The 23,710-nt window shown below is 37.4% G+C and overlaps 1 protein-coding gene across 7 annotated transcripts in view; it reads left to right on the forward strand.

The window, feature by feature from the left end:
• Nucleotides 1-23,710, forward strand: part of RGS7 (regulator of G protein signaling 7) — a 591,371-nt gene that overhangs the window by 147,431 nt on the left and 420,230 nt on the right. The window contains exon 1 of one of the 7 annotated variants that reach the window (XM_034949705.3): nt 96-23,411. The exons of the other annotated variants lie outside the window; for them this stretch is intronic. The gene's annotated coding sequence lies outside the window, so the exon portion shown is untranslated. Of the gene's footprint in view, nt 1-95; nt 23,412-23,710 lie in introns of those variants that run through there. 7 annotated transcript variants of the gene reach the window in all.

Below are 23,710 nucleotides of genomic sequence, written 5' to 3' on the forward strand. Positions count from 1 at the left end.
AAAATATATATATATGGTTGCATTCCTGGTCATGCTAACCTTTTTCCTCAAGGCTCCATTTTGCCCAAAACAGAATACAATAATTTAAGTGCAGTTAGAGAAGCTTTATCAATTCTCATGTTCTGGACACTATTCTCTAAGATCACATTAATACTTTTTGACAATGACATTACATTATTGATTCATTTTAAGTTACTTTACATCTGTTCTTCACCTATAGAATGGAGATACCAATAAGGTACTCTAAAGATTCTGTCGAGATTAAATGAGTTAATAATATTTTTTATTTTAATTTTCTTTATTTTATTATTTTATTTTTTGGAGACAGGGTCTGGCTCTGACACCCACGCTGCAGTGCAGTGGCATGAACTCAGCTCACTGCAGCCTCAGGCTCCCAGGCTCAAGCAATCCTCCCACCTCAGCCTCCTGAGTAGCTGGGACTACAGGTGCATGCCAGGCCGCCCAGCTAATTTTTAAAATTTTTCATACATACATGGTTTTGCTGTGCTGCCCAGGCTGGTCTCAAACTCCTGGGTTCAAGTGATCCTCCTGCCTCAGCCTCCCAAAGTGCTGGGATTACAGATGTGAGCCACCACGCCCAGCCTCTAATGATAAGTTTTAAATTATTAGAACAGTGCTTGGTACATGATAAACTCTTGATAAGTGCTACCTACTATTATCATTATTACAATTACTATTATTAATGGTAAATTAAAACTCCTAAGTCTTATTTGTACTAATGTTTATTACATTCTCCCCATCCATTCTCATGGGGATTTCATTTTTATTTTTAAGGTAAGCTCGGGGTTTGTTAAATATCACCTTGCTAAATTTCCATTATGCCCACTTATCTGAATCAGATCCTTTTATTCAATACATTCTGTGTTCCTCTAGGCTGAGCATTATCACACATAGATAAGTGTGTCATCTGTGTGCCCCAGGGCATCAAAGCACTGTTAAAGGTGGCAGAGTGGACAGTGCCTCAGACAGTGCCCTGCGGCAGACCACTAGAGACGTCTCTCTAAGTTGACACTGATTTAATAATTAATTTTCTTTGGGAACAGACACTCCACCAGTAAATAGCGCACCAGAATTTACTATCATCAGCCTGTATCCATGAGAACATAGTTTCTGCATGGACAGATGCAGGCGCAGTCCTTGCCTCCACTGGGGCACCTGTTCTGCCTGAGCGCTGATAGGTTTCTGTCCGTCCCTCTGACATCTCTTAGGTAAGCTGTTACAGCACAGGATAAGCAGTTAAAACAGTCAAGCATTCTCTTACCTTGCCTGGCTATCTCTCTATTAATTGTATTTATCATCTCTTAAGGTTTCTCTTACGAAACCTTTGTTTCTTAGAGAAACAAAGAAATCTCTTCGTTTGCCAGACCACATCGGCAAATTGGAAAGAACACAGGGATTGTTTGAACAGCTTCTGTAGTGTTGCCGAGGATGTTTGGACTCTTGTTTCTGATGCTGGCATGAAGATGGGGAGGGGGACACAGGTGAAATAGGGAAACTGTGCTAGATTTGCACCTGGGATGTTCCTCTTTGTCATGAGGGAGGTAACTACATGGGGGCGGGGCTGACTGGGAAGGGCTGAGGATTAAAATTAGACCAGCTCATTGAAGTGCTTATTTTCACCTAGACAACACATCTGAGGTAGGTGTTGGGAGGAAATTCAATCAGCCAGGTAGAACACACACACACAAAGCACAGCAGACAGAATTGCTGCCGTTTTCCCATCTTTCTTGCCAGCAGGGTCGTGGTGTGGTTCCGAAATGCCTCCTGTTCCTGTGCATTACTAAGCCTGGCATAGTCATCCCCACCCTATCGTCAGGGTGTGGCTTAGACATGGGCATGAGACTCATGGTTTGGGGTTGGGATTATGTCATATTCTCAATGCAAGAATTACTACTCTTTCTATTTTCAAAAAAGGCAAAGATGGTCCAGGCGCGGTGGCTCACGCCTGTAATCCCAGCACTTTGGGAGGATGAGGCAGGTGGATCACAAGGTCAGGAGTTCAAGACCACCTGGCCAGGATGGTGAAACTCCATCTCTACTAAAACTACAAAAATTAGCCAGGCACAGTGGCGGGCGCCTGTATTCCCAGCTACTCAGGAGGCTGAGGAAGGAGAATCGCTTGAACCTGGGCAGCAGAGGTTGCAGTGAGCGGAGATCGTACCATTGCACTCCAGCCTGGACGACAGAGGGAGATTCCATCTCAAAGAAAAAAAAAAAGGCAAAGATGTCAGCATTTCTCCACACAACCCCAAAACAAGTAAAGCAGAAAGTGTCAGCCTGCATTTTAATCTTGAGCACTGAGCCAGTCTTTTCTTTTTCTAGTGGCAGTAATTTAGTGGATGTTTCATTCGAAGGTAGTTTATGGACAACCGCTTCCAAAGGCGTGCAAGATTTTGGAGAATAAGATATTTAAAAATTGCAAAATGTCTTCTACTTGAACATTTCAATTGATTCTTTTGGTGCATTTGGTTAATGAAGCTTTTTGAACAAGCCCATTATAACTTTCTTTGATATTACCCTTTTAATTTTATTCCTAGCAGTTATTACAGCCTGAAATTTTCTTTTGTTTGTTCATTTGTTTGTTAGTTCTCTGTCTCCCTGAGCTAAATGTGGGCTGCATGAAGACAGTAGTCTTGTCTGTCTCATATTCCAGTGCCTGGAATATATAGGTGTTTAGTAAACCTTCTCTGAATGAATAATCAGATTTCATAGCTATCTGTCTGCATGATAAAGTGCATACTCCATACCTGGCACAGTGATGAACAAAGCATGCATAATTCTTGATCTTTAGAAGGGAAAGGTGGAAAGAGAGAGAGAGAGTGGAAGAAAGAAAGAAAGAGACTTTGGGAGGCTGAGGCGGGCAGATCACGAGGTCAGGAGATCGAGACCAACCTGGCTAACACGGTGAAACCCCGTCTATACTAAAAATACAAAAATTAGCCGGGCGTGGTGGTGGGCGCCTGTAGTCCCAGCTACTCGGGAGGCTGAGGCAGGAGAATGGCGTGAACCCGGGAGGCGGAGCTTGCAGGGAGCCCAGATCGCGCCACTGCACTCCAGCCTGGGCGACAGAGCGAGACTCCGTCTCAAAAAAAAAAGAAAAAAAAAACAGAGAGAGAAAGAAGGAAGAAAAGGAGAGAGAGAGAGGGAGGGAGGGAGAAAGAAAGAAGGTAAATTGAGACAGCACTAAGTGCTATGGAGAGAATTAAAGGTGAGCCATGTAATGTGGCTGAAGAATTAGGTTAAATTGGGTGTTCCCATGGCCTAAGGGGGTGACATTTAAGTTAGGGTTAACATGGAGAGGTGAGCAGGAAGAGAGTTTCAAATCATGTGAGAGCTAGTCCCAATGCCCTAAGGAAGAAATGGGATTGGTGTGTTTGAGGAACTGAGGAAGGGCAGCTGGGAGTATGGTACAAGAAAAAGACAGTGACAAAGAATAAGATTGGGCACATAGATGGCAGTTCCATCTTCTCACATTGTATGCCAACATAAGAAGTTCCTAATTTACTGATAGCAATGTGAACCCAATGAGAAACTTTTAAAAGAAGAATGAAGCCATCTGGTTAAGTATTTGAAAGTTCATTCTTTGGGAGGCTGAGGCGGGCAGATCACGAGGTCAAGAGATTGATACCATCCTGGCCAACATGGTGAAACCCCATCTTTACTAAAAATACAAAAATTAACCAGGTGTGGTGGTGGGCACCTGTAATCCCAGCTACTCAGGAGACTGAGGGAGGAGAATAGCTTGAACCCAGGAGGCGGAGGCTGCAGTGAGCCGAGATCACGCCGCTGCACCCCAGCCTGGTGACAGACCGAAACTCTGTCTCAAAAAAAAAAAAAAAAAAGTTCATTCTTTAAGTCATGGGGCAAATGGATCGTAACTGGGTAAGAATGGCAACAGCGAAACCAGTTAAGAAGCTGTTGCATTAGTTCAGTCCAGAAATAATGGTCCATGGGACCAGGGTGATTATAATGGGGATGCCTAGAAATAGATTATCTCAGGTGTGTTTTGGGGGCTGAGTCAACTGAATTTGCTAGTGGGTTAAACATGGGGACATAAATGTAAAAAAAAAAAAAAAAGCCCTTATGAAATTACTGTCTAGAAATTACTGCCAAATTTTTGGCTTGAGTAACAAACTGCACAGTTCTAACAAGTCAGCTGTCTTGTACCTCTCCATAGGTCTATTAATATTTGTCTAGCCTGGGAATTACCAAGACTCTTTACCCTTTGTTCTCTCTCATTACCTGGGACCTTATTGGTATTATTCATAGGAGCATCTTTAAAGTTAAGATTAGGAAAAAATCAAGATAGTATATCCTGGCCAGGTGCAGTGGCTCACGCCTGTAATCCCAACACTTTGGGAGGCTGAGGTGGGTGGATCACCTGAGGTCTAGAGTTCAAGACTGGACTGGGCAAGATGGTGAAACGCTGTCTCTACTAAAAATACAAAAATACAAAAATTAGCTGGGTGTGGTGGTTGCATGCCTGTAGTTCAGGAGGCTGAGGTAGGAGAATCACTTGAACCTGGGGGGTGGAGGCTGAAGTGAGCCAAGGTCGGGTCAGTGCACTCCAGCCTAGACAACAGAACAAGACTCTGTCTCAAAAAAAAAAAAAGTATATCCTACAAATGCTAATTAATTTTTTTCCCACTAGCTAATTGGTTTATGAATAAGAAAGATGTTAAAAAATGATGACAAAGGCAGTCGGTTACAGTGGCTCATGCCTGTACTCCCAGCACTTTGGGAGGCCGAGGCGGGTGGATCATGAGGTCAAGAGATCGAGACCATCCTGGCCAACATGGTGAAACCCCATCTCTACTGAAAAAAAAAAAAAAATTAGCTGGGCATGGTGTGCATAGTGGTGTAATTCCAGCTACTTGGGAGGCTGAGGCAGGAGAATCGCTTGAACCCAGGAGGCAGAGGTTGCAGTGAGCCAAGATGGTGCCACTGCACTCCAGCCTGTTGACAGAGTGAGACTCCATCTCAAAAACAAACAAAAAAAAATCACAAATGAATTTAGGGGATCTATGGATTCTATTACTGATTCTTGAATTTTATGACCATAGATAAAAAGGGATGAATCTATTAATAAATAAATTTACTTTTGTGTAACTGTGTGTTTATATAATATATGAGTATACATATACATATGTGTATATTATTTTAAACTCAACAGTTCTGATAGCAAGATGTTCTAATATGAATTAGTCCAAAGTATTTTGAGGTGCTCAAATGGAGTATTTTATTATCGATACTGTTTAGCTATATCATCTCACATAATTGCTGCTCTATGTAAAGCCTATTTAAAACACTAGTGAGAACCCCAGAGTGTGCCATCATTAACATTGCTTTTCATAGGCTCATTCTTTTTTTTTTTTTTGCAGAAAATAAGAAGAATAAAGAAACAACAAAAAGACACTTGAGACAATGGTTTCTTCTCTTGTGTTGATAATTTGTCTGACTTTTAAGGAGAACTCTCTAAGTTTAATTCTTTTGTTTTTAAACATTTCTATTATAAATTGGCAGATATCACAATTATTACCTTTTCAGAGAGAAAGGAAAAAGAATGCTAGAGTTACCTTAATTTTGATTTTTGCTAAATGAATTTCCTCTTTATTCACTAAGAAAATTGTCCAATACCCACCTAAAATGTATGATATGCAGTACATATTTGAAGAACTTGCACACCACATCTTATCTATCCACCCCCTGCAGCCCATCTCTGTGACCTAGAGGATAAAATAATTCTGTAGAACTTGGTGAGCAAATGCAATAGTTTGGTCTTTTCTTCTACAACTTTTTATTCCTCTGGGATCCTTTCAATCCAATGAATTACCCTCCTCCTTGGGTGTTGACTGTGATTCTTGAGCTCCTTTCTTTGTGCCATTTCTGAGAAAATTTCACCATAAATGGTTCCGTCCCTCCTTCTCTATACACACCTGTGTTCCTCCCATCATTTCAGGCTCATTCTTTCTAAAGTTTCCTTTAAACTCTCACCTAACAAACTGGGCAACTCCTATAGTATTTACTTTTGGTAATATTTGGCATTTAGTTGATATCTTCAGATTGTTGGCCATTTGAAAGGGCAAGAGTAGCTCCTGTTGTATTTGACCTTCAGGTTATCATTTCGGGAAGATAAGTTTTTACTGTTTCCGATTAACTTCCTTATCTGGACTGTGCCTGTTATACCCTTTGGTTGCCAATAACAAAGATACGAAAATTGTAAAATCCATCAAAATTTATAACTGTATCTTCATTATCTAGAAATGCACCTGCCATGAACGAACGAATAAATGAAAAGAGAGGGGATTTATTATATTTTAATTTTTAAAAATTGAGTTGTGGAGTTATGGCACTGGTTTGGTGATTGCCTGTTTGTGTTTATCAAGAGACAGGGATTATGTCAGGCAGGATTCTTAATTTCAAGCCATAAGATCTTACTTTGATTGGTTTAAACAGAAAACTGTTTGTTGAAATGATATTCTTGGGAGTACCTGGTGCTCACAGAATCAACAGAAAACCAGAGGATCTATCTTGGAAAGAAGCAGAACTCAGGCCGGGCACGGTGGCTCACACCTGTAATCCCAGCACTTTGGGAGGCCGAGGTGGGCAGATCACAAGGTCAGGAGATCGAGACCATCCTGACCAACACAGTGAAACCCGTCTGTACTAAAAATACAAAAATTAGCCAGGCATGGTGGCAGGCACCTGTAGTCCCAGCTACTTGGGAGGCTGAGACAGGAGAATCGCTTGAACCTGGGAGGTGGAGGTTGCAGTGAGCCGAGATCACGCTGCTGCACTCCAGCCTGGTGACAGAGCGAGACTCCATCTCAAAAATAAAAATAAAAAAAGAAGCAGAACTCAAGGTAAGTCTCGTGGCAGCCAAAAAATGCAGATGTGATCGAGTGGAAGGAAGGTAGTGCAGGATGGAATTTATGGCCTGGGTTTCAATGAGAAAAACCACAGGTAAAATAATTTTCTAGGTAGCAAGATCACATGCTAAGTGATCAGAACAAAGCAACTCAGGATGGACCCCTCAAGAGCTGCTAGATTCCTTCTATTTTTAGTGCTGCACCTCAAATTAGTTGTCATTATTCTTACAGAAATGTTAAAGCTCAGAAAATGATATCCCAATATGAGGGACTCAGAAGCATGTTTCTCTGACGTTGTTCCCTCCTGTCTCTGGCCTCTTACTCTCCCCCAATTTTAGGCATAGAAACTAGAATTCCCCTTCCTGAAGGCGGGTCATAGAAGCCAGAACCCCTTTCCCCTAAAGCCAGCCATAAAACCTAAAAATACTACTCTAACTGCCCCCTACACTCCTCCCCACTTCTGTATAAAAACTAGCCGTAAAGAACTTATCTGACTTGTTTGACTGTAGGTCATAACACCTGCATTCCAGAGAGGGGCCTGCCTCATACCCAGAAGTAAGGAAAGCTTCAGAGAGGCCCAGAAATCTAAACAGACAGGCGTTGCTGAGCTTCCCCACTCAGTCTGTTACCATTAGATCATTCCCTTTTTGCCCAATCGTGTTTCAACACAGCTGTTCATCCTTTGTTGAATCTAAGCATAAAAATGGACACTTTCTCCTGTCTCTTTGGCTCTTCATTCTGAAGGCTCCCGTGTCATGCAAAACTATGACCAAATAAATTTGTATGCCTTTTCTCTTGTTAATCTGCCTTTTGTCAGTGATTTTTCAGTGAACCTTCAGAGTGTGACAGGGAAGTTTTCCCTTGGCCCCCACAGAAAGAACTATTTTCCTATTAGGGGATGGGGAAAATGAATTAAAATTGTGTTTGTTTCATAGGTGAGCTATTTCTGGACTAGTAAATGCTACAACTGATGTTATTTTGTTATTGTTCTTTTCTGCGTTTGCAAGTTCCACAGAGACAGGTACAGAAATACCTCTTTTGTCATTAATATCTATCATAAGATCTGAGTAGGTATTAATGTAAGAACCTTGATAATTTATTCACTCACCTCCTCAACATTTACAGAGTCAAACTGTTGTGGAAGTAACCCAGTTAGGGTGTCTCTCTCTCTGCGTGTGTGTGTGTGTGTGTGTGTGTCTGTGTGTGTCTGTGTGTTTCTGTGTGTTTTCAGGGTTGAGGTAGTGGGCTGAAATAGATTATTCACATTCTCAGCTGAGAGCTTGCAGTCTTTTAGGGAGACACGTATAAACAATTAGCTGTAGAAATTATTTTGTGAAGTATAAAGAAAATTGACTTTGGAATCCCAAAGTCTTGGATTCTGATCCTGGCTCCTACGTTTACTTCACTTTAGTAAGACCTCGGGTGAACCATTCAGTCTTAATTAGACCAAGTTTCTCATCTCTAAAATGTAAAGTTGCTGTGAAGATTCAACTAATGAGGATTAAATGAATTATAGCATATAAAGTACCTATTCAAATGCTTGACACAAAGTAGACAAAAGTAGTTTTATTTTTAAGTTCTTATATATGTATTAAAAAAAAGTGGTGTTGGTTCTGAAATGAAGGGCTAATTTATTCTGATTGTGAAGGCCAGGGAAGAAATTTAAGGATACATACCACTTTGGTGAGTACAGAAGAGGCAGAAAGTTAGAAAATCATGGGTTTGTGGAAATGCAGGAACAGTGCACACTCTGGTGAGGCTCCAGTGTAATTTGTATGATGCTATTTCATGGTGGATGGTTCTGGAAAGGAACCGTCCTTTTAGGTTGACAGGCCAAGGAGTTTGTTCTTTATTCTGCTTTTATGTAGGATGACTAAAAGCAGGAAATTTTCATGATCTGACACATCTTTAGGAAAAGAAGTCCATTAGAGAATGAAAGATGCATTGCAGAAATTAGATCCATGAGTAGCAGATCGGTCAGGAAACTCTTGAAATCCCTCAGGCAGAAGATGAACTGAATTAGAGAAGTGGGGTAGGCATAGTGGCAAAGGGACATTTCAAAGGATATTGGGGTGGTAGAATTAACAAGATTTGGCAAGTGAACCAGAGAAAGCTGATGATTCCCAGGTGTCTTACAGAGGTGACCAGAAGTGGTAATCAAAGTAAAGAATATAACATAGGGAGAAGGTACGGGGAGGAAAGATGATTTCTCTTTTAATAGATTGGGACTGATGTATCAACAGGACTTGAAGATATCAGCAGGTAGTTGAAAATCTTGGACTGGAGTTGGGGAGAAAAATTAGGGTTGGATTTTGCACTTGGAAGTCTTGACATGGAAGTGATCAGATGAAACTAACCAGGAATTGAATGAGAAAGTGCAGTGAGAAATTTAATGAGAAACTGAGGAGAGTTGGGGGCAGAACAGAATCTTGGGAAATGTCTGCATTCAAAGATGAACAGAAACTAAACTAAGCAATAATCCGGGGGCAGTGGATGAAATTCAGGAAGGTCTAGAGTCGTGGAAGCTAAAGGAGAGGGAGCTTTAGGAAGACGGTTTTGGTTGCCTGCAGTTATGGTCCTGGAACTCCACTGTGAAACAAGAGGTTGGAGGGGCAGGGGAATGTGTTGCTCTTAGTTTCCACATGAGAAAAATTAGGATGCAAAGGATGTAGGGAAGCAGCTAATTTAAGTCAACCAGTGCATCCCTATTAGAGCCAGAATTAGCATCTGGGTTGTCTGACTCCAGCTTGAGTTTGTCAACCTCTTTGTCAGAGATTTTCTGAATGATCAAGTCATGGGAAGAATTTGATCTGGGTGTTGGTTACATGGACGTGTTTAGTTTGTGAAAATTCATTGAGCTGTACCTTTAAGATATAAATAAGTATTTTTCTGCCAGTTTGCAGCAATTAAAAGCTTTTTTTAAAAAAATCATGGGAAAGAGAGAGAAAAGGAACCTCTGTGAAAAAAGTAAGGTAATATTTAAATATCTCATTAATGTAAGCTTCATTAATTTTTTGTTATTATTTTCAGTTCCAGATCACCTGTTATAGTCGTTTGTGTTAAATTTGGGGTATAATTTATTTTCACATGAGATTAACTTCAGTGGTCGCCTTAACTGAAGGAACCAAGGCTTTGGAGTTGTTACTAATAATTTCAGTAAAATTCATCTAACGTTTATTTTGTATTTATATGTTAGGGTTATTACATTGTATAATTTTATTTAATCCTCATACAGGCAGAGGAAGCAAGTACTTCTGCCACCCACATTTTGCAGATGAAAGATCTAAATGCTACACATGCTATATGACCTGCCAAAGGTCCTACAGCTAGCAGGCAGTACAGCTTGAATTCTAACCCCTTCTGTGTGATGATAGCAGTAGTTTTTCTGATTGACGGACTGAGGTTCATCAATATCCTGACACTGACTAGTTGTCAGCTAAAAACAGAGTAACTATATTTATTTTCATCTAGAGAAATATAGTAGATATCTGCTGTTGTTTTCATTCCCATCATCCTTTCTCTTTTTTTTTTTTTTTTTTTTCTGGAAGCCACAGCTTATTTTGAAAGGGAAGAGGACTAGACTTCTGTCATTCATTCCATTAAAATCCTCACGTTTTGGCTTTTTCTTGCCTTATTGCATTGACTAGGACCTCTTGTACATGTCAAATGTAAATAACACTGGCATTTTTTACTTTGTTCTTGATTTTAGAGGAAAAAATTTTAATATTTTACCATTCTGTATAATGTTTGCTGGAAGATATTTCTAGATACTGTTTACTAAATAAATAAAGTCCTTTTTATTTTTGAGACAGTCTCATTCTGTCACCAGGCTGGAGTGCAGTGGCGCAATCTCAGCTCAGTGCAACCTCAGCCTCCCAAGCAGCTGAGACTATAGGCGTGCCACCACACCCAGCTAATTTTTGTATTTTTTTTAGTACAGATGAGGTTTCACCATGTTGGCTGGGATGGTCTTGATCTCTTGACTTCATGATCCGCCCGCCTCGGCCTCCCAAAGTGCTAGGATTACAGACGTGAGCCCGGCCAATAAAGTCTTTTTTTTATTCTTTGTTTGCTAAGGGCTTTTATTATAAATAAATCAGATAAATAATCAGATGACTTTTTTTTTACATTTCTTGAGATGATTGTTTCCTTTTATTCTCTTCATATGGTGAATTACATTAACTGATTTTACATGTTATGCCAATTTTCCATTCTTGGAATAAACCAAACTAGGTTGTGATATATTATCTTTTTTCTATATTAATGGATTTGGTTAGCACAAATTTGTAATATTTTTGCATACGGGTTTATGACAATGATTGGTGTTTGATTTTTCTTGTAAAGTCCTTGTTAGGTTTGATATGAAGATTATGGTAACCTCAAAAAAACAGCTGGAAAATGTTCCACGTTTTTTCTGTCTCCTGAAAGAACTTACGTAAGATTGGTATTTTGTTTTTCCAAATGTGTTTAGTAAAATTTACCAGTAACAACACTGAGGTTATAGATTTTCCTATGAAAAGTTTTTAAATTATAAATGTATTTTCTTTCACAAATATAGAAATATTCATATTTTTAGGAATGATACAAGTTTTCTTGTGTCAGTTTAGTTAGCTTGTGTTTTTTCAGAAATTTGTTCATTTTATGTCAATTTTCAAATGTATTGGCATACAGCTATTCAAAATATTCTATTACCTTTTTAATGCCTATGTGAGCTGTAATAATCTCATTGTTCATTATGGATTTTTTTCTGCCTTTTTTATGATCAGGGTATTGACAAGTTATCATCAACTATATTAGCCTTTTCAAAGAACCACCTTTTTTCTTAGTTATTTTTCTATTATGTGTTTGCTTCAGTTATATTGATTTCCACTCTTATTTTTTATTGTTTTCTAGTTTTCACTTTATTTGCATTTAATTTGCTCTTTGTTGATTTTTTGAGTTTAGTGCTTAATCGTTGATTTTTCAGCCTTTGTCTCATGTATATATTAAATATAAATTTCTTTCTAAGCATGACTTTACCTGAACCTTACAAGTATTGAGATGTTACATTATCATTATTATTTCATTCAAACTATTTTTAAATTTCTCTTGTAATTTCTTCTCTTGCTCATGAATTATTGAAAAATAGTCTATGTTCCAAGTCCATGATATTTTCTACTTATTTTTCTTACCCATTTCTAGGTTAACTCCATTTAGGTTGGAAAATATACTTCACATTTCCAAACCTTTGAAACTAGGTAGGTAGGTAGGTAGACAGATAGATAGATAGATAATGTTTAATTTTGGTAAATTATGCATTTGGGAAGAATATTATTATACAGTAGTAATGTTTTGAATATTTCAACTAGATCAAGTTTGCAATCCTTTTTTTTTTTTTGGTCTTTTATCTCTTTACTGATTGTTTTTTTCTGCCTGGTCCATCAGTTAATAAGTATATGTATGGAAATCTCTCACTACAATTTTGAATTTTTATATATCTCCTTTTACTTCTAATAATTTACCTTTGTATATTCTGACACTATTTATTAACTGTGCACAAGTTTTAAAATGTGTCTTCCTCATGGATTGACTGTTCTATCATTATGGAAAGTGATCTTTATCTCTAGTGGTGCTTCTTGCTATACCATCTACTTTGAGATTAAGATACTTTGATTAGTATTTTTATGGTATATATATTTTCTATTTTTAGTTTCAACTTTTTTATATTCTTATATTTAAGGTGAGTCTCTTGTGTCATATAATTATTTTTTAAATCCAGCCTGAAAATGTTTGTTATTTAATTGGAATGTTTAGTCCATTTACATTTAATGTTATTGATATATTAAGTTTAAAATCTAGAACTTTACATTTATTTTCTAATTAACCCAGCATATTCCTTATTTGTTCTTTTTTTTTTTTTTTTTACATTCTTTTGGATGGATTCAGTATTATTTATTTTTCCCCTTCTCCCCAGTACTAGCTGGTCAGATACACATTCTTTTACCATTGTATTAGTGCTTACCCTAGCTTATGAAATATAATACATCCCTGAAATTCAAGTCTAACATAAATTACTATTTTCACCAACACCAACTCAATGCAAAAGTTAGAATACACTTTAGCCTCATTTACCCATACTCTAATTTATGTTCTCATGTGTTACAATTTTCTAAATACTTAAGAATCCATAAGACTTTAGTATTATTGTTTTATAGTCAATATTCACTTGTGTTTATCCACATATTTACTCCTTTTAGTTACTCTTCATTCCTTTCTGCATCGCCAAATTTTTGTTCTTCAATAAATTGTATCACCTTATTTAATCTTTTAAATATTTTAATCACTGTTATCTTAAAGTTCCTATCAGATAAATACAATAACTGCATTTCTCATGGATATTTGTGTGTGCTGTCTGGTTTTTCTTTCCCTCTTGTTAGCTGGTCACATATTTTTAATATGCTATTTTGAGGCTTAAATGAATGTTTTTCTCCATGCTCTCTGATGACTTCAAACAGATGGGGTTTTTTTTTACACATTTTTTAGTACAAATTTACTTCTTCTTGAATATCCTTTAGTATTTTCTCTGTTCATCTGCTGCTGGTGCATTCAGTTCTTATTTGTGTGAAAATGCCTTCATTTTGTGAATTTTTGTATTGCACTTAATACTGATACATAATTACAGGTTGACCTCTGCCCCCACCCCTTTCTAAAGATATCTTTCTACTGTCATCTGGCTTCCATTGTTTCAATTAAGAAGTCAGCTATTAGCTGTCATTCTTATTGTCCCCCCTTTGAAGTTAATACACTTTTTTCTCTATCTCTTTCTTTTTTTAAGATTTCTCTTTGACTTTGGTTTTCAGAAATTTAACTATGATGCATCTAGCTATGTGGTTTTCTTTGTATTGTTTCTTCTTAAGGCTCATAGCATTTCTTGAATAAAGTATTTGATCAGTTTGGAAAAATCCTCAGCAACTATCTTTTCAAATATTGCTTGTGCCCCATTTTTCTTTTCATTGTCTTACTGAAATTTCAGTTACATGTCTATTAGATCTTTTCATTGTGCCTGTCCCATAAATTTTGCATGCTCTTTTCTTTATTTTCTGTAATTTTTTCTCCCTCTTTTGTTCTCAATATTTATTTCTGACCTATCTTCCAATTCACTATTTTTTTCAATAGTCCTGTATGTCCTATTGTTACATCTATCTGTAAAGTTCTTAATTTCAGTTCTAGAATTTATATTTTCTTTGTTTTTATAATTTTTTGTTCTTCACTGAATTGTATTGCCTTATTTAATCTTTTAAACATTTTAATCACTGTTATCTTAAGTCCTATCAGATAAATACAACAACTGCATTTCTCATGGATAATTTTGCACTGTCTGGTTTTCTTTCCCTCTTGTTAGCTGGTCAAATCTTTATTTATTTATTTATTTATTTATTTATTTTAGATGGAGTCTTGCTCTTTTCACCCAGGCTGGAGTGCAATGGCGCGATCTCGGCTCACTGCACCCTCTGCCTCCCGGGTTCGAGTGATTCTTCTGCCTCAGCTTCCTGAGTAGCTGGGATTACAGGTGCCCGCCACCATGCCCAGCTAATTTTTGTATTTTTAGTAGAGACGGGGTTTCACCACATTGGCCAGGCTGGTCTCGAACTCCTGACCTCAGGTGATCTGCCCACCTCAGCTTTCCAAAGTGCTGGCATTGCAGGCATGAGCTACCACGCCCCGCTGGTCAAATCTATTTAATATGCTATTAATTTTTCATTGAGTGTCGTACATTTTAGATGAAAACTTGCAAGGCATTTTGAGGCTTCAATGAATGTTTTTCTCCAGGTGGGACTTCAACTTGCTTCTACCAGGCACCTAAGTGAGATGCCAATCACCTTAATCCTTTAGGACTTGAGCTGACCTAAAACTTTTCTTAAACCTTTATAAGGCTTGTTCTATTTTCTGTTTACACTCACTTGCAGGGTGAAGCCCTATAGATTCCAGACTGATATCCTAAGTCTTTATCCAAGGATTTTTCATTCCTGGAAGGCACTAAACTCAAATTTGTGTTGTCCTTCTCAGTGCGACTTTTAAATACTCCTGTCAACCTCCAAGCCTTTAGTAACTGCTTTGGGGGGTGAACATCTCTTGGCTTGCCTCTCTCAGATTATTTGCCCTGAAGCCCCTCTTTACCTTGATGGCTCTCTGATGACTTCAAACAGATGGGTTTTGGACATTTTGTTCAGCCTTTATAGTTATTTTCAGTAGGAAATTGGTGCAAAATAAACTGATCTCCATTGCCATAAGCAGAAGTTAGCTTCATTTCTTTTTTTAAAGAACAAAACCCTTGCCTTTGCAGTTTTTTTAGATTATTCATTTTCTGAAAGTCAATGGCTTCATTTTAAATTTCCATTACTGAGTTTAGGGAATAAATTCCATCCAGAGGCATGAGAAAGTTGGAGGCTCCATCGCCGACTTGTTAGAATATAGCTTTTAGTTAGAGCTACACTGCAGACATTTCTTCACAATTTCATCTGATTTAGCACCAGTTGTTAGGCTTCATAATTCAAGTCCAAGAGTCTATTATACTGATAAAATTCTTTAAAAAATTATATTTCAGTTGAATGTCCATTGGTGCCCAGAGGTAGCAAGCTGTAGAATATGGGATGTGAAATTTTGTCTTTTCTCAATGTAATTTTTGCTTTTATTGGGTTTCAAGGAAAGCTGAACAAAAATCTAAGAGAAAATGATGACAAAAATGTAGACAAAATTAAGTAAAGAAAATTAGGAAATACAGTTAAAAGAAGAAAAAATTTAGGTTTGGTGTAGGTGAAATAAATTAAAGACTAATATGTATTGTGCTGTCTAACGAATATAGACAGTGCTTATGTTCATCCAGAACTAGAGATTTCTACAGAAGAGCAGAAAATCAACAATTTAAATGGTGATGAGGGAATTCCTAAGAGAGTATTGCTGGCAGTGTTGTGTTTGTCTTCCATATCAACTAGCATGATTTATTCCCATGTTCCAAGCATATTCCAGGAACATTCATTCAGATGCTTCATCTCCTAGAGTGAAAATTAATAGTGAATTATATCAAAGGAAATCTGAGTTTCTGGGAAAGAAGGTGTTATTTTGTGGCAGAGAGAATCCTTCTTTGCTGATCTCACCTGAAAGTCACATTCTTTCCTCTGACTTTCTGTAGCAGAAGTCTCAGTCTTAACATACATTCAAGTGTTTGTGTACTGCCTGTTTCCAGACCCTGTCCCTACTTGGTATGAAACTCAATCTTCTCAAATTGTGTAAGTACTCTAGGTCCTTCCGGAGAAGTATGATGAAGACTGCTCTAGACCATTTGTCTATATGTATTTAATTTATGCTTATTGAACATATGTTAAGCAACTAAACACTATATCCAAATGTGGTGTTATAAATTCAGGCAGGATGAATTGATTGATAATATCAGCTAGATGAGACACAGTAGTTGGAAATCACATTAGCTAATTTTCAGGATCTAGGATGTTAGAAGTTATCATTCTAAGAGACCTGACCAAACATGGCGGGGACCAACTCCATGTGGTAACACAGGAGAGTGGCAAAGACAGTCTGAGGCCCAGATCCAGGGGGATACTCAGGACCATCTTCAGGAGCAGTGAGCAGTGAATGAGGTCTTGAGGGAGAATTAGGTTTGAATAATTCTTGGCTTAGCCATGTGATTATGGGCTTAGGGAGGACAAATGATTCAAAATCAGCTTAGGAGTTTACTTAAGTCTGATCTTATAGGTTGTAAGAAAGGGAAGGAAGAAGGCTGTAGACAAGGACAATTTAGAGTTCCCAATACAAACATTTGTGTTATATTTAAATGACGTTTTAAATCCTATCCTAGAGATGTGTGGCCCATTCTATGTCATTCTTCAGAACCTGCCCATTATTATAGTTCTTCGGATACAGGTTTTATGGATTTTCTGAAAGAGGCTATGCCTTTGTACCTTAATTTTCTCCATTGTGTTTAGCATAAGAGTACTTAAAAAGTAGGTGCTGAAAATATTTTTTCAAGTCAGTATAATATGTGTGATTTTAAAAATATCTCTACTGGCTAGATGGATGTTGAATTCAGCCCTTGGATTTTCCTGAACTCTTGGTACTGTGGGGTTCTGAACTTGCCTTGGGAGTGAGGCAGGAATGAAGTGAGGAGTGAGAAAGAGAAAGTCCTCCTGATTTTCTGTTTTCTTCTATTTTCTTCTTCTCTCACCTGGGCTCTTTTCTGATGGGGAATAGCAGATTGGCCCACCAAGGGAAAATGTCACGAAAAGGAATTTGTTTCATGGATACATTATTCATGTTTTGACTAGGCCTATTTTATGTACCAGAAATTCATCTTGACCAATTCATTTAAAACTAAATCCTGGATGACTTCTGTTTCTAGAAGCTGAAGTAGGCATTCTTTGCCTTTTCATCCCACTAAGTAAAAATTCTGAACATTATACATAAAATATACATAAAGGACTCTGAAAAGTGGAGAAAAGAAACATTCGAGCTGGGGCCTTTGGGACCTGAAAAACCACATGGCAGTGAGTTCTTAATGCTAAAGAACTAGAATCCTGGAAATGCGGACAGGTGCAGACAGAAAATAAACCCAAGCCAAATCAAAATCAAAGCAAACCAAACACACACACACACACACACACACACACGTGCAGACAGAAAAAACCAAGCCAAATCAAAATCAAAGCAAACCACACACACACACACACACACACACACACGTGCAGACAGAAAAAACCAAGCCAAATCAAAATCAAAGCAAACCACACACACACACACACACACACACACACACACACACACACACACACACCTGTTTTCTCTAGCCAAATGATCAGGAAAGGGCCAGGCTGGCAAGATATGGAGCTTTTAGATAATAACCTTTCTATTCCAGCCAAATACCACAGAAAGAAGTGTGGCCCCGCCTCTGCTCATGTTAGCAAAGCCTGAGTAGAAAACGTAGACTTTGACCTTTGTGAGGCTCTGATGAGACCAAACACCCTCACCTGGGTGATAACAGCGGCAGCCCAGGAAGGAGCCTGAATTTACATCTCTGTTAGATGGTAGTGAGGCACCCCTGCCCGCATATGAACAACTCTATACACATGAATTTGGCAACTTAGATGAAGCAGGCCAATTCCAAACAAATTACAAGTAAACCAACATGAAATCGAGAATTTGAATGGTCCTATGACTATTAAGGAACTTAAATTTATAATCTAAAACTCCCCAAAAAGAAATATCAAGGTCCAGATGATTTCACCAGAGAATTCAACCAAAAGCTTAAAGAAAAATTAACACCAATTCACAATCTCTTCCAGACAAAAGAGTAGAAGATACCTCTCAAATCATTTTATGAAGTAGTATTACCTTGAACCAAAACCAAAGGCAATTCAAAAAAGGAAACTAAAGAGTGATGTATCTCCTAAATATAAATAAAAATATCTTCAACAAAATATTAGCACATAGAATTCAGCAACATATAAAGAGTTATACATCATAATCAAAGTGGGATTTCTTCTAGAAATGCAAGGATGATTCATTGTTTGAAAATCAATGTGTTTAATTGTATTAACAGGCTAAAGAAAAAAAGGCTCACATGATCATATCAACTAATTCAGAAAAAGCATTTAAAAAAATTAAACACTCATTTATGATAAAAAATTCTCATAAAAATAACAATAGTGGAGGCCGGGCACGGTGGCTCACTCCTGTAATCCCAGCCCTTTGGGAGGCTAAGGAGGGTGGATCACAAGGTCAAGAGATCGAGACCATCCTGGCCAACGTGGTGAAACCCCATCTCTACCAAAAATACAAAAATTAGCTGAATGTGGTGGCGTGCACCTGTAGTCCCAGCTACTTGGGAGGCTGAGGCAGGAGAATGGCGTAAACCCAGGAGGCGGAGGTTGCAGTGAGCCAAGATCGCACCACTGCACTCCAGCCTGGCGACAGAGCAAGACTCCGTCGCAAAAAAAAAAAAAAAAAAAAAAAAAAAATGGCAATAGCGGAGAATTTTCACAACGTGATAAAGAACATCTATCCCCTCTGCAAGAAAACTACAGCTAACATTACACTTAATGGCTAGAACCTGAAAGCTTTTTCCCTTCAATAAGAAACAGGTTCCACCACTTTTATTCAACATAGTGCTGGAAGGTATTGCTAATGCAATAAGATGGGGCTGGGGGAAGGCATACAAACCAGGAAGGAAAAAAAACAGTCACTATTTTCAGATGAAATAATTGAAAAAAATCTACAGAAACATCCACAGAACTGATAAATAAGTTCAGCAAATTCATAAGATAGAAGATAAACATACAAAAATCTGTTGTATTTCTTTATCATAGCAATGAACACATGAAAATCAAAATTTAAATTATAACACCATTTACAATAATCAGAAACATTTTAAAGTAAATATTTAGGTGTAAATCTTACAAAATGTACAGAGCTTGTGTGCTGAAAACTACAGTACTAATCAAAGGAAGCACACAAAATATAAATTAATGGACATAAATGCAATTTTTACTGATTGGAAGACTCAACATAGTAAAGTCTCAGTTCTTCACAAACTGACATACAGATTTAACATAATTCTTATCAAAATATGAGCAAAATTTTTATAAATATTGAGATTATTTTAAAATTCATATGAAAATTCAAAGGAACTAAAATAGCTAAAACAATTTTGAAAAGAAAAATAATGTGATAAAAATAAATCTGCCTCATTTCAAGACTTACTATGTCACTATAGTATCAAGATTATCAGTGGAACAGACACATAAATCCACTAGCAATCAGAATAGATAGTTTGGAACACAATAGATGGTGTGGAAGTATACCCATACAGATAGGACCAGTTGATTTTTTTTTGAGACGGAGTCTGCTCTGTCGCCCAGGCTGGAGTGCAGTGGCGCCATCTCGGCTCACTGCAAGCTCCGCCTCCCGGGTTCACGCCATTCTCCTGCCTCAGCCTCCCGAGTAGCTGGGACTACAGGTGCCCGCCACCACGCCCGGCTAAATTTTTGTATTTTTAGTAGAGATGGGGTTTCACCGTGGGCTCGATCTCCTGACCTTGTGATCCACCCGCCTTGGCCTCCCAAAGTGCTGGGATTACAGATGTGAGCCACCGCGCCCAGCCTGACCAATTGATTTTTTGGACAAAGATTCAAAAGCAATTCAATGAAGGAAACATCACCTTTCAACAAATGATACTAGAGCGATTAAATGTCCATAGACTAAAATAAATGAACCTCAAGTCTCACACCTTGTACAAACTTTAAATATATTAACTCAAAATGGAGCATGGACTTAAATGTAAAATGTAAAACTTTATATAAAGTGTAAAGAAAAAAATATTCAGAATCTAGTCCTAGGCAAATAGCTCTAAGACTTGATACCGAAAGCATGATTTATAAAAGAAAAAGTGAATAAATGGGACTTTATCAAAATTAAAACCTTTTGCCCTGTGAAAGACTTTGTTAAGTAAGGATGAAAAGCCAAGCTAGAGACCGGAAGAAAATAATGGTAAACCCCATATCTAACAAAGGACTAGTATCTAGAATATAGACTATAGAACTTCTAACACAACAGTAAGAATGCAAACAATTAGACCAAGGGCAAAGATATAAATAAACATTTTACCAAAGTTATACAGATAGCAAATAAGCACATAAAAAGATGTCCAACACCTAGGGAAATAACAATTAAAATCACAATGATATATCACTACATACCTACCTATCAGAACAGTAAAATAAAAGTAGTTCAGCCTGGGCAATGTAGCGAGACTCTGTCTCTACAAAAAAATAAACAAATGAATAAAATTAGCTAGGTGTGGTGGCATGTGCCTGGAGTCCCAGTTACTTGGGAGGCTGAGGTGGGAGGATCGCTTGAGCCCAGGAATTTGAGACCACAGTGAGCTATGACTGCACCACTGAACACCAGCCTGAGCAACAGAGTGAGACCCTGTCTCAAAAAAAAATTCAAAAGTGACAACACCAAATGTTGGTGAGAATGTAGAGGAACTGGAGCACTCGTATATTGTTTGGTTGATAGTTTGAAGTTCTGCTGAAGTTCAAAGCATTCAAAGTATTTTGGTGTGTATTTCCTCATATAATTTGGCAATAATTATTTGAAGTGGTAATAGGAAAGGAATTCTTACTACTTCTCTTCCTAAATAAGTAAACAAATTTGTGGAGTGGCTAATTTACTACCTAAGGTCACACAATAATGTCAGAGAACCATTGACCATAGAAGTCAATTAATATTAGTCTTAGGACTTTTTCTTAGTGTTCCAAGACTATCATGAGGTGGTTTTATTTGTTTCTGTCATGGTTTATAATCTCAAGCATTTTTTGTAGTAAAACATCTGAGGATCATTAATAAACCTATGATCATAAGATTTTGTAAATAAAATGTCCATGGATTAAAAGAAAAAAATATATTTTTTCTATTACCATAGTTTAACACTCTGCTGAAAAGAAATACATAATCATAATTAAGGTTCTCTTTTTATTCTTGCACATATTTCCTGTTTATTGAATACTTTTTTTTCGGAAAACCCACTCAACTATTTAAAAAGTAGATTGGTTATTACTCTTAACATCCTTGTAGACAACTTTCTGTATAATTGTTTAAGGTCTGTCTCTTTTTGTGTGTGTGTGTGTGTGAGGATAAAAGAAAAGGACTATAATAGAAGTTATATAAAACTCTAACTTTTTTTCATTATTGACACATAATAATTGTATATATTTATGGGGTACCTGTGGTATTTTGATGGCGTGCATACAATGTGTAATGATCAAGTTATAGTAATTTGGATATCCATCTCCCAAAACGTTTATCATTTCTTTGTGTTGGGAACATTACAAATCTTCTAGATATTTTGAAATATACAGTAAATTATTTTTAACTATCATTACCCTACTCTGCTGACACTACAACTTATTCCTTCTATTTAGTTTTATGTTTGTACCCATTTACCATCCTCTCTTCATCTCTCCCTTCTCCTTCCCTTCCTACCCCACTTTTATTTTCAGATAATGTTGCAATGCAATCAATGAAGTAGATCTTTGTTAGCTTATATCTTGTGATCTGACACCAAAATCAGTAATGGAATTAAGCTAAACAGTTCCTTTATTAGATAAAACAAACATGCTTCAAGGTGAAGCTAGCCATAGAAAGTAACTTTCAGGTTTCTTTATTGAGAAATGAGGCAAGAGAGATAAATGGCAGTATATACTTGGTTAATGTTAATTTCTTTATAAAGCCATTCTGTGTCCCTTAAGTGGGACAACAGCCATGAGGCTAAAAGATGAGAACTTTGGCATTCCACCTTTATTGAGCTGTACTGCATATAGAGCTTTATTGAGCTGTACTGCATATAGAGCTGAGACTGAAACGAGACTGCAATTATTCCAAACAACTGGAGTACCTTTTTAAGGAGCCTTCTTTCCTCAAAATAATACTTTTATACTGATATTTAATCATTTTTTCTCCCAAAAGTGGCACTTGAAAAAAAGTGTATAATCTCTAATTCTTAGTGTAAATCTTACCTCCTTCACTTAACTAGCAATGTAGCATTGGATAAGTCATTTATCACTCTAAACTGAATTTTCCTCATCTATAAATGGAGAGCTATTACCTACTTCACAGGATTCCTAGGGAAATAAAATGAGAGTAAAATGCTTGATTTCCAGTAGAATCTTGGTGGATGTTCAGCCTAAATTGAGATTTTATGTAACACTACACTCTCCCTTTTTCTCTTTTCACTCCTTCACAACATCTGCCTTTCCTTTTTTGCCTTCTTTAAAAAAAAAAGAATCACAGAGGTTTATACTGGGTCCTTTCCTCTGATTATAACCTTTTCAGTACTTCAAAAATTGTCACAATTTTCTCATTTCTAAACTAGAAAATCTATTCTCGTTTGGCATGCTGGAGAAGTATGTAGGATTTGTTATTAAGGGAGCTTAAGTTTCTATGAGAATAATATGAGTGAATCATGTTACTTGGCAAATGAACAGTTGACGCAAAAGACCTCAAGACCCATCATCTGCTTACATTTCTGTCTTATCCAACATTGAATCCATTGTCATAGCCATATGCTAGTACTGGATAAGAATTATGTTAGATGGCCGGGCGCGGTGGCTCACGCCTGTAATCTCAGCACTTTGGGAGGCCGAGGTAGGTGGATCACCTGAGGTTGGGAGTTCGAGACCAGCCTGACCAACATGGAGAAACCCCGTCTCTACTAAAAATAAAAAAAAAAATTAGCCGGGTGTAGTGGTGCATGCCTGTAATCCCAGCTACTTGGGAGGCTGAGGCAGGAGAATTGTTTGAACCTGGGAGGCGGAGGTTGTGGTGAGCCGAGATCACACCATTGCAGTCCAGCCTGGCAACAAGAGCAAAACTCCGTCTCAAAAAAAAAAAAAAAAAAAAAATATATATATATATATATGGTTAGGAAATGTAAATTGCGGGAAAAGAAGTTTGAAGAAGAGCCGTAGCAATCAGGTAAAAATGCTAGAAAAAAAACAATCTTAGATGTTGTTTCTTGTGGTCTTTCGCATCAGTTGATAAATTGGACTTAATCAAAATGTGAAACTATGTTACTTTATGAATGTACCAGTATTTGTTTATCTGTTTGCCAGGTGAAGGATATTTGGGTTGTTTTCAGATTTGGGAAATTATGAATAAATCCTCTATAAACTTTCATAAGCAGGTTTTTGAGTGAGCATAAAATGTTTTTGAGTGAGTCAGAGTGTGGTTAAGTATCTAGTTTGTGACATTCCTTTATTATTCCTTAAATATTG

Source organism: Pan paniscus, chromosome 1 (genome assembly GCF_029289425.2).
Source record: "Pan paniscus chromosome 1, NHGRI_mPanPan1-v2.0_pri, whole genome shotgun sequence".
Taxonomy (NCBI): Eukaryota; Metazoa; Chordata; class Mammalia; order Primates; family Hominidae; genus Pan; species Pan paniscus.